At 37.6% G+C, this 12,087-nt stretch overlaps 1 long non-coding RNA gene across 1 annotated transcript in view; it reads right to left on the bottom strand.

The window, feature by feature from the left end:
* LOC140526332 (uncharacterized) overlaps positions 1-12,087 on the bottom strand; it is a 162,259-nt gene that overhangs the window by 85,860 nt on the left and 64,312 nt on the right. The window contains exon 5 of the long non-coding RNA XR_011974319.1: positions 6,086-6,163. This is a non-coding gene — a long non-coding RNA (uncharacterized lncRNA). The remainder of the gene's footprint in view (positions 1-6,085; positions 6,164-12,087) is intronic.

Below are 12,087 nucleotides of genomic sequence, written 5' to 3'. Positions count from 1 at the left end.
TAGATTGCCACTTATTTTGTCTATTGCAGATTGATGAATGCAACAAATATCTGGAGTCATGGGAATAATAGTTGGGAAGAAAACTGTTTGCTCATGACAAATTTCTAGATAGGTTTTGTTGCTAGTTTCACATAATATTTATTGAGCCTTTTAGCAACTACTTATTTTTGTAAGCCTAAAAGTAATTATTTGAAAGTTTAGAGAAACTTGATCAAAAGACAGTACAAAAACACTGACACTCGAATGTTGAATATCACTCTGTGTGAAATTACATATCTTGGGAAGTGTGAGCTTTTAATGTTAGGTCATATTAAACTCTGAAGTTAAATTAAGCAGACACAATGTTGGCAGTGTAGCCATAACTTTTTCATGTTAGTCAAATAAAAAAGATAAATTGAAATTAAAACATTTCAAGGTGGTGTTACTTTTAAACAGTGATGTAAAGTGTCCAGATTCTCAGATGTTTGTTGCATGACTTTTGTTTGGTTGTCTTTTCATTTCCACCCCCCTCCCCATTAATGTCTGATATGTTGCAATTCTCAAACAGGTGGTTATCTTTCTTGTATAGGCATACTCAATGACTTGCACATTCAACAGTAACATCAGTCGGCAACATTGTCAGCTCATAAATAAGGATTCAAAGATCATATGTAAGAACAGATTTAAATCTGTTAAATGTAAAGACTGACCAACTCACTGTAGATTTAGTTATTGCTAACTGGATGAGTTTAGATGCTAGTACTGCATGAGCTGTGCATATTCTGATGTTATTAAAATAAAAAGTTGAACTGCAATATATATATATAGTGTGTGTATATTATATACATACATACACATACATACATACACACATAAACACACACACACACATACACACACACACACACATATATATTACTACTAGTATTTTTCCATGAATAGAGTCTATAAGCGGCAACCTCCCTTTAATGGGAGGCTGTCATGGTGGTCTCAAGACCACCAGACTTAATCTTATGACTTTAGCCTTTAAAAACCTTTAAAGTCAAGTTAAGTCAACAAACATTTATTCATTGCTCACTGTGCTCCAGGCAGGGACATCTAGATGACACAGTGCATAGAGCACTAGGCTTAGAGTCCAGAAAACTCATCTTCATGAGTCAAACCTGGTCTCAGTCAAATCTGAATCAAATCTGTGTGACCCTGGGTTAATCACTTAACCTTGTTTGCCTCAGTTCCCTCATCTGTCAAAAGAGCTGGAGAGGAAATGGAAAACCACTCTAGTATCTTTGACGGAAAACCCCAAATGGTGTCATGAAGGGGATGTAACTAAACAACAAGAAATGTTCCAGGCATTGTGTTAAATGCTAGGAATAAAAATATAGGCAGAAATAAAAACAGTCCCTGCTCTCAAAAAGCTTACATTCCAATAGAGGAAATCAACTTATAAAAGGGAGCTAAAAGGGAGAGAAGTGGTAGAAAAAGTCCTGTGGAGATGAGTCAGTATTGCATCTTGGAGAGGAATGAAGAAATAAATGGCCTGGCCTTCTTTCTTAATTTGGAGGTTCTGGGAGGAATCAGCCATTTAGAGAGAGAGATATAGAGACACAGACACAGAGAGAAAGACAGAGACTTCAAGACTGGGAGTGTGACAAATGCTGGGGTGGAATGAGCTTCCAGAAGAAGAGGTTATAATCAAAACAAATTCAAATACTGAAGGGGAGGGGATTAAAAAGAAGGGAAAAAACAATAAAAACCTTGGCTCAAGGATGGAGAAAGGATAAGAGAACTGCAATAGGGAGAAAATGGGTTGGTTTACTTATAAGATCCCAAGAAGGAAGCACCTTCTCTTCTACTACTTTCTTATTTGTAAAGAGGAAGGTGAAAGTAAAGAGAGAGAAAAGTACAAGAGAACAAGAAAGAGGGAAACACACAATTAACAATAACTAAGAATGTGAATGGGCTGAACTAACCCACAAAATTGAAGAACATTACAAAATGTATTAGAAAGAAGAATTTGACACTATGTGGTTTAAAAGAAACATACTGGAAACACAAAGATTTATATAGAGTTAAAATAAAGGGATTGAGTAAAGTTTATTATGTTCTAAAAAACATGTTACAATGAACACAAATTATGTTCAGACTTGTGGTTCTATACTTCACAGTTTTTCAATAAGTGTTCCATTGCTTCAGATCCTTTTGAATACTGAAATGGATTTTTCTAGAAACCCAATGTCACCTCCACAAAAGTCTTCCTCTGCTGACACTGTGAGATGTGAAGTTGATTTTGGGTCCTCCAAGGCCATGATAGAGGACCTTAAGTTCTGGCAGGTCTTACCAAGTGAGAAAGCTCCAAATATTGTCCCAGCGATTAACTGTATGCCTAGCTACACTCAGGATGGCTAATATCTAGATCAACTGCATGGCAATGATGTTTTTCAGCTACAACAAATCAATTCTCAAACACTGTCTATTTAAGTTATAGCAGGAATTGCAATTCGTGTTGGAGAGAAGGTGCACAGACAGATGAGATGACAAAGCCTCAATGCACTGAAAGATGGATTCTTGTAAGAATAGTAGTTTTTGAAATTCATTTAGTACCTCTGTACTTTTCTCCTTCAAATGACTGCAAAATAAATAGGAGGTCAAGTGTCCCTTTAAAAAAATGATTTTTCTTTTCAAAGTAGAGATAAGCATTCTTCCTGGATTCTGATACAGGCTCACAAAGTCTGACCATTATAAAAGAGAGAGGTCAAGTCTGTTAAGCACAATAAGTATTTGTGCATGTTACTTTCCATGTTCATATCTATTATATGTTTCACTTGATACTCCCTAAACCATGACAGTTCTTCATATAATACTCTAAATGAGTGGCTTCAGATGTGAAATGGATCTCTGATGGCAATAAATTCACTTAGAAAACCACAAATGAACATTATCTATGTTGTATTGCATTTTTATTCATTTTGTTAAACATTTCCCAATATCATTTTAATCTCGTTAAGGCTGTACTCTGCTCTTTGTCATCTACCCAGTCTGTAACTAAACCAATTTAAGTTCTACTAACATGTCTGTGATCCCATTACAAAATACATTGTGATCCCATACCATGATCTGGTGATACAGATATTTTCCTTCCTCTTCTCCTTAGCATTTGGACAGCAGACCAAGACTGGAACTAGTGGCACCAATCAATGGAGCTTAACCATGCCCTGCTCCTCTGCAAATCCAGTGAAACTTCATTGCTCTCAGCCCAGGGTCTCCCAACTAGCATATAGACTGATACATTTGTTGACTGTGGACTTGTTTTACATTTAGATAGAAAGGTCAAAAATGGGTATGTTTGTCCAGACAGAAAAGCCTGGGAACCTTCTGCAAAAGAGAGAGCAGAGGCACTATCAAAGCAGTAAAGTACAAAAATATTCAGGTTGAGGCTTAGGTCAGCTTCTTACTTGGTAGAGAGATCTAAAGCCAGGTTCCCATGGGGGTGAAGGGCTCCACTCAAGTTCCTGCAGGTGAAACACTCTTGTTTTTGAAGCTAGTGTCCCCATTGCTAAAAAAGGGGTCTCCAGAATGGGAAACAAGTCAACTAAAGAGAGACATGCTTCTGTGTCTGAAAAAAAGAACTCCCACATTTTTCATACACACTCACTATTGGTCTAAGATTGAACAGATTGTGATACAGATGGAGTTTTTATACCAGGAATGATCTTGCTAAGCAGTTTCCAAAAGAAGGATTCTTTAATTCTGATAAAATAGAACATTTTAGAAATATTCTTGAATCCTGCAGCTCAAAGATGAAAAAGAATGAGTCAGAAGTCTATTTTGATCAGCATGTAGAAGCTGCCATGAGATTTCTACAGTTGAACTTTAGACGTCTTAATGATTCTATCCCACAAGAGTTAAAGCAAAAATGTGCTTCTAGCCAGTCTTTTGGAACTTTACAAAGAATCCCAGGAGATGAGGAAAATTCCTACTGCTCTTTTAGTGCCTATCATTATTCTTTACTCCACTGTCTTCCTGGACATTTTGCCTCATTGCAGGTTATACTAACAAACATAAAAATGTTCTCCTGGAAAATGAATTAATAAAAGGGAATGAGGTGATGACTATGGTCCTCTTCACCAACTCCCTGGAGTAGGTAGAAACCTCATCACAGCCCTTATGCCTTGAGCCCAGGTGAAGTTGGTTATAGATTTCCCTAATATTAGGGAAGCACCTAAGAAATGAGGAAGAATGAACAACTGTCACTAACTGCTATAATTCCATATTGGCAACTCTGAAACAAGTTTTACTACATGTTGTGCAATGGAGACAGGCAAAAAACCAAGAGAAGAGGCATGGTGTCCCAATATTGATGCTGGACAAGGTCAGAACTTTGATCAGATTCAACAGGAACTGCTTAATGCAATCAATGGTCTGTCCTAAATAAACAGGTTGGAGAAAGATGAATACCTTCAAGCAGAATGAGAATGAACAGCCAACACACTACTTAAAATGTCTAAGGGCAGTTTTTGAAAGGCTCTTTAATCACTGATGAACCAGATGACAATGCCAAGGAAGTGGTGGCAGCCCCATCTGTCCAAGGTCTCCTCTCAAAATTCAGAAGCAGCTGCATAATGTCTGTATTGGGTAGCAGACTAATAGCCTCCAATAATTTGTAGCAGTGGAGGAACAGTCTTCCTTGTCACTCCTCACTTTCTTCTCAGTACTCTCCCCCCAGCCATATCCAATCATTTGCCAAATTCTGTTGCTTCTACCTTCATTATTGCTGTTTAGTCAATTAGTCATGACCTACTCTTCATGACCCTATTTGAGGTTTTCTTGGGAAAGATTGTTTGCCATTTCCTTCTCATACTCATTTTATAGGTGAGGAAACTGAGGGAAACAGGATTAAGTGACTTGCCCAGGGTCACACAGCTAGTAAGACTCTGAGGCTGGATTTGAACTCAGCTCTTCCTGACTTCTGGGCCAGCAATCTATCCACTGTACCACCTAGCTGCCTTCATTACATCTCTCATGTGCCAGCACCCTGAGGTAGGTCCTCATTACCTTACCCTAGAATACTGTAATAGCCTGTTGGTTGTTGTACTTGTCTCAAATCTGTTTACACTTGAGTCTACTCAGTTGTCAAATTGGCAATCTCCTTAAATCAAGGGTCTTCCCCTTACTCAGTAAACTCCAGTGACTCTTTATCACTTTCAAAATCAAATATAAAATTCTCTATTTGACTTTAAATCCCTCAAAATACGTCCCTTTTCTAACTTTCAAATATTCTCATACTCAAATATTCCCCTCCATTTATTCCTGCAGTCCAAGGACACTGACCTCCTTGCTACTCCTCGCACATTAATTTTCCATGAATTTTCACTGAACCTGCCTCATGCCTTCCAATATCCATCCCCTGGCTTCCCAGGTTTCTTTCAAGTCCCAACTAATGCCCTACTTTCTGCAAGAATTCTTTCACAGAGAAGAACCAAGAGAATATTGTACACAGTAACAGCAGTATTGTATAATGAATAACTGTAAATGACTCAGCAATTCTCATCAATACAATGATCCAAGACAATTCCAAAGGGCTCATGATGGAAAATGTAATTTACATCCAGAAAAAGAACTGATGCAGTCTGAATGCAGATCAAAGAATACTATTTTTCACTTTCCTTATTTTTTTGTTTTTTTCTGGTACCTTTTCTTCATAACATGACTGATATGGAAATATGTTTTACATTACTGAACATAATGTAATCTATATCAAGTTGCTTACCATCTCAGGAAAGGAGGAAGTAAGCGAGGGAGGGAGAAAATTTGGAATGCAAATTTTTTTTGAAATGAATGTTAAATATTGTCTTTACATGTAATTGGGAGAAAAATTTTAAGAAAGCCTTTCACAGACTTCCTTAATCTCAGTTCTTTATCTCTGAGATTATCTCTAATTTGTCTTGAACATATTTTGTTTGTACATAATTGCTTGCATGTTATCTCCCCAATTAGGATGTGAGCTTCTTGAGAACAGAGACTATTTTTTTTCTTTCTATGTATCCTCTCCCAGCACTTAATATAGTCTCTAGCACAAAGTAAGTACTTAATAAACTTATTTACTTACCTTAGCAGAACAAGAAAAAAGATGCTTCTGCAGAAAAATGAGCGACTCTTCAATTCCAGATACTTCAATTCATCTGATCTAAGAGCCAAAGAATAAAAAACAGGAAAAATAAACTGACACAAATTGGAGCCAGAAACAAGGTCACATGCTGCTCACTAACTTGTTCCCGGCCTCCCATATGTACGTGTACTTTTATTGCAATCAATCCAGTCAGTGGAAAAGGGGTTCCCTCACCATCCCCCAAAGGAAGTTCTTCTACAGACTCCCCAAAACTTTGCCTGCTAGAACAGCCTGAAGGATAATAGGTTTGTCATTGCCTAGCTTTTAATTGTTGATCAAGCTGGCCCATATGTTGAACACTCAGTAAATACTTCATGATTTCTTTTTTTAAAAATTATTTCCCCTAATTACATGTAAAAACAATTTTTAACATTTGTTTTTTTTTAAAGTTTTGAGTTCCAATCCTATCTCTTTCTCCCTTTCCTCCTTCCCTCTCTGAGACAGTAAGCAATTTGATATAGGTTATATATTTGCAATCATGTAATTATTATGTGCAAAATTACTCCAAAAATGAAGAAAGTGGGGAGGGAGGGAGAGAGAGAGAGAGAGAGAGAGAGAGAGAGAGAGAGAGAGAGAGAGAGAGAGAGAGAGAGAGGAGACAGAAAGAAAAAGTGAAAACCAGTATGTTTTGATCTGTATTCAAATGAGAGTTCTTTTTTCTGGAGACGGAGAGTATTTTTCATCAGTTATTTGGAACTGTCTTGAATCATTATATTGCTGAAAATACCTAAGTCATTCACAGCTATTCATCCTACAGTATTGCTGTTACTGCGTACAGCGTTCTCCTGGTTCTGCTCACTTCATTTGTATCAGTTCATGTAACTCTTTCCAGGCTTTTCTGAAATCATCCTGCTTGATGACTTTATAATTTCCTTCCTGGTTTCCAAGATTTCCTTGATATGCTATCAATGACATTATTAATAAGTTAGCTCCCCACTAGGTTACTGAACCTCTTTCTGTTACTTTTGGACATGCAACATTTCTATATTACCTGTTATGAAACCTGGAAGGGGCCCCTATTTATTTGTCTATGACTTAAGGGATGTAAAGTCTGTGATTTTGTCTTGTCTTCTCAATTGTCCCAAACCCAGTCACCATATTATGTTCAAATGCATATTATTTTATGGTTGGTGATCTGAGTTCTGCTTTCTTTTCCATTTCTACCCAATACCTCTTCTCTTTCAAATATCAGAGGCTGCAATATACTTTCATGAGGCAGTCACAAGATTCTATAGACTCCTATTCTCTATTTTCACAGATACTTGAGAAAGTCCTTAATGATACGCTTTCAGGATGATTCTCTTCTTATTCAAAATGTATACAGCCTCCTTTTTGGAAAGATTGGTTCTTTGCATTTGGTCTCTAATCTAGCCACTTTTGTGAAGGCAAACTAGGCCATCTTTTGTCTTATTTTGCCTTTAATTACTGAACGAACATTGCCTCAGACAAACTGAGACCTGAGAGAGACCTTAGCTTAAAAAGGTCATGTTCTCCCACTGTAACCAGGGCCATTGCCAGTTGTCTTGACCTCTGTCTTGCCACTGGACTTCAACAACTCTGAAGGACAGAGAGAAGCTTTGCACAAAGAAGAATTTGCACAGCTCTGCCTCACTTAAATCCAGTTCACCTGAAAGTCTTCACCCTCCTGATGTCACTTGTCCTCTTCAAGAACAAAGAACAAACAACAATAGCTACTAAGGCCATAACACTTCTAAAGAAAACCTCCTATGGAAAAAAGCTAATGTCTGCCTGAGGTCCATTACTTAGGTGATAACATATCTCAGGGAGAGCACCATTTCTTCTTCTGAATACAAGTCTTTTTAAGTTTCTACACACAATTGCTGTTTCTCAAATATTCCTTCTGAGGAGGGTGAATAGGTCCTGTCTAAAGCTGACTCTAGGCTTCCACCATTAAGCTGCTTTATGAACTAACTATACCAGTCCACAACTTCTTGAGAATGAAGTGGTTTTATGTTACCATTAAATATACTTTGGCTTGAAGATTGCCTGTCAGTGTTCAACCTTTTACCATGTCCTGCCTTAAGAAGATTGAGATTTCTTGGTTCATTCATTTCTTCCTTCTCAAATTATGTAACCTGAATTCTGTCTCCTCCTCTAGACATGTTCTCTTAATTGAGAAGCATGACCCACATCTAACTCATCAATCTAAGAGGCAAGTTGTGGCCTGGGCAATCAACATGGTCATTATAGGGCTTTTGTTCTTGCCTCCAGAAAACTTGAGAAGAAGGGAGCTCAGGACTGGCTTGGCTGCATTTTGGTGGCTTATTTTTTTCCTACAACTACATCTTTTCTCTTTATTAATGTTATCTTTTCTCACGGATGAAGCCTTTTCTGATCTCCCAACTGTAAGTACTCCTCAAATACCTTGTATTGTACACATATATGTAAAATTACAGGCACTTACATGTAGTAAATATAGTCTGAGTGTATATTTAGTAAATATACAGTGTATTTAGTAGAAATTATAATACTTAGTATATGTTATAGTATATAATTGTGATAATTTTAATTTAATATACATAATATGAAAATACTATAATTTAACCTATATTATAATTTTGAGGTCTTCATTTTTCTTTGACTCATTAAAGGGGCCACCCCCTGGCTACTTCTTAAACTGGCCTATTGAATGAATGGGTGTTACCTCACCCTAAGTGAGTATCTGAATAGACTGTGGCCTAAAGGGGCCAAGGTCTCCCAGTGCATCCTGGGTCATCTCCAGTCATACTGATAAATATCTGGTCACTGGATTCAGATGGATCTGGAGGAGAAGTGAGGCTGGTGACCTGCACAGCCCTCCCTCACTCCAAACAAAGGTAAGTGCAGCTCATGTCATCATCTCTCTGATGGCATGGTCTTCTTTACAACGAAGGACTAACATACAACAATACTATATATTATATGGAGAAAAACATGGTAAACCACTTCAGTATCTTTGCCAAGAAAACCCCAAATGATGTCACAAAGAGTCAGACATGACTGAAAGGAATGAACAACATATGTATTGTGACCTATTATAAATTTAGTGTATAATAAATATACTACTAGTCTGACTCCCTTATTTTACTAAATGAGAAGTCAAGTGATTTGCATAAGATAGTAAACAGCAAAGCCTAGAGTCAAACCCAGGGCTTCTAACCCCAAACTTGGTCAGCAGTGTGGAAAGTAGAAAAGGTAAATTCTGGTTAAATCGCAGAGGGCCTCATTCACTGCATTAGCTTTACTTGATTGCCAAGTGACAAGTGCTGTTGATAACAGATATCAGAAACATCACCCTTAAGGATGTATTTACATATTTCACTATATCTTCAAGTCTTGGTCCAGATATTTCTGACACCAGGTTACATGAGTTTAAGCTTGCTGACTTAAGATGACTCTGCACTTCTGAATACTAGAAAGTTTTTTTCAAACCAGAATCAGTTGCAATTTTTTCTACCAAAGGTCTGCTAAGTTTCCTCTGTTTCATCCCTCATAGGACACTGGAAGGATTGTAAATAACCCTCTAGGATAAGTCATCCTTGGCCTTAGTTAGATCCCAGTATCTGTACTTTTTAAAAAATTGAACTTAAAATTTCACAGGGATGGGGAACCTTCCTGAGCAATCCCCTTCTACAGTTCAGCAAACTAGCCTCCTCTCTGAGCCTCATACATGACATTCTATTTCCTCTACTGATACCTTTGCACAGAATGTCCCTAGTGCCAGGGATGCATTCTCTCCTGTCTCCCCTTCATCTCCTTCAAAGTCCTAAATTGGGTCTTTCTTGATCCCCTCAGTATCTAGTGACTCCCCTCAAATTCCTTTGTATTTTCATGTACTTATACAGTGTATCCCAAAAGTCTTAATGAAGATGTTTTAAACAAAAACTGTGCTAAGAGTTTGGGAACATCCTGTACGTATGCATATCATTTCTTCTCAACAGAAGGCAAGGCAAGCAGTACTGTTTGGCTTTTGTCTTAGAATCCCTGGTGCCTTGTACAGTGTTTGGCCCATACTAAGTTAATTAATATTTTTTGAGTGATTGATCACTCTTTCTGAACTCTCATAGCACTTTATTTCTATTTCTTATGCACTTCTCATGTGACCTCTTTGTGTTATGATTTTTTTACATATATATATGTACATATATATATATCTACATACACACGTTTTATCTCTTCTTCCAGTGTAAAGCTCCTGAAAGTGCTTAAATTCTATCTACTTTTTCATTTTATTTACTTCCATAACCTCTTAAATGGTATGGAACAATTGTCCTAACTGACATCCCCAACTGGAAAAAATGAAAATACCCGTGGATGAAACTATATAGCAAAATACATAGTTCTGTGCACTCAGACCAAAAGTGTGGAACCAAGAGACTCATTAAAAAGTAGAATGATCCCCTGGTCAGATTCATAGGCCAAAAGGTCCATCTTAGACATAGAAGCTGACGGTCTTATGCAATCTTGGTGATTTTAAGTTGACTCCTGCTTTCTCTACCTCCTGTAATGTTTGAGGAGGTAGAAGGCTTGACCTGGTTTGGTATTATGGCCCCAACACACTCAATCTTGATTTTATATTATCGTTTCTGCTTCCCAGTCCTCTGACAATACCAGCATCCTTAGCCCTCTTCCATCTATCACTGCAAGATGAACTTCTGAAACTCAAATCTCCTCAGTATTCCCTGACTCTAAAACCCCTCCCTTCCTCTCTCCTTCTGATTGGAGAGGGTGGAAGGTGGCTACTGGAGAGCTCCTCCCAGATCCTCCATCCAAGAAGATCTCCCAGTGGAGTCACTTTATTATTTTCACACACTGTTGCAGGTCTTCATTATGCCCGTGAGCTGGGCACCCTTCCCCAGATCCTTTTCAGCTTCTTTTTGTATGTGAATTTCCCCTATTAGATTGTGAGCTCTTTGAGGGCAGTGACAATCTTTTGCCTTTCCTTGTATACTCAGTGCATAGGACTATGCCTGGCACAGAAGAGATGCTTAATATATGTTTATTGACTATTAATTTACTAAATGACCACCATCTTGATAGCCTAGATGACATACCCAGGGCACTATCCTAGGAAAGACTTGGAGCCAGTGGTTACATTGTTTTGGTATTCAGAACAGAGAGGACATTTAAAAATGACTCTTTAGATCAGAGAAACCAAATACAGTTCTGTATGGTGTTTGAAGTATTATTGGTACTTCATAAATTTTAAAATATCACAGGAATTCCCTTGTCTTTGCTGACACCTTAGCTAGGCCAATTCTGCACTAATGTCTGCAGTAACATCAGATGAGGTCTTCAAAGTAAACTGTGTGAACAAATAGCCACACAACTCACATAAAAGGATGAAATGTTGTGAAACTCATCATCATCAGGACAGCAGGAGCATATATACAAATTCTAGCCCAGTTCTATCAATTCACTACTTCTTAATAGCCACTGTAATGCACTATTCCTTAATAATTTCCTTAATATCTTCAAGTTCTGAGTCCTATGAGCAACAAGACAGTGAAATAGATGTTTCTTCCAATCACCATGAATTCTCAGACCTTTCTGAAATAGAAATTATGTGCCAAAGATAAAGTGACCTTAGTTGTTTCCATAGTCTAGGACACCCACAATCTAAAAGAAGGTTAAAAAAATCCCTTGATACCTTCAAACAGTCCTAATCATAAGCTCTGGTGGAAAGACAGTGAGGTTAGTCTGGCAGTACCCATTCCTGATGAAGCTGTGGGTGCTGATGTTCTGTAACTTGGTTTTCCTTTTTCAAGATAATCTTTATCCTTATAAGAGTGCATCACATGGAATACTTTTGTGCTATAAGAAATGATGAGCAGGTAGATTTCAAAAAAACCTGTAAAGACTTACATGAACTCATGCAAAGTGAAGTGAGCAGAACCAGGAGAACATTGTACACAGTAACAGCAACACTGTACAACAATCAA

This window comes from Notamacropus eugenii, chromosome 2 (assembly GCF_028372415.1).
Source record: "Notamacropus eugenii isolate mMacEug1 chromosome 2, mMacEug1.pri_v2, whole genome shotgun sequence".
Classification (NCBI taxonomy): Eukaryota; Metazoa; Chordata; class Mammalia; order Diprotodontia; family Macropodidae; genus Notamacropus; species Notamacropus eugenii.
This window is presented reverse-complemented; position numbering and strand designations above follow the sequence as displayed.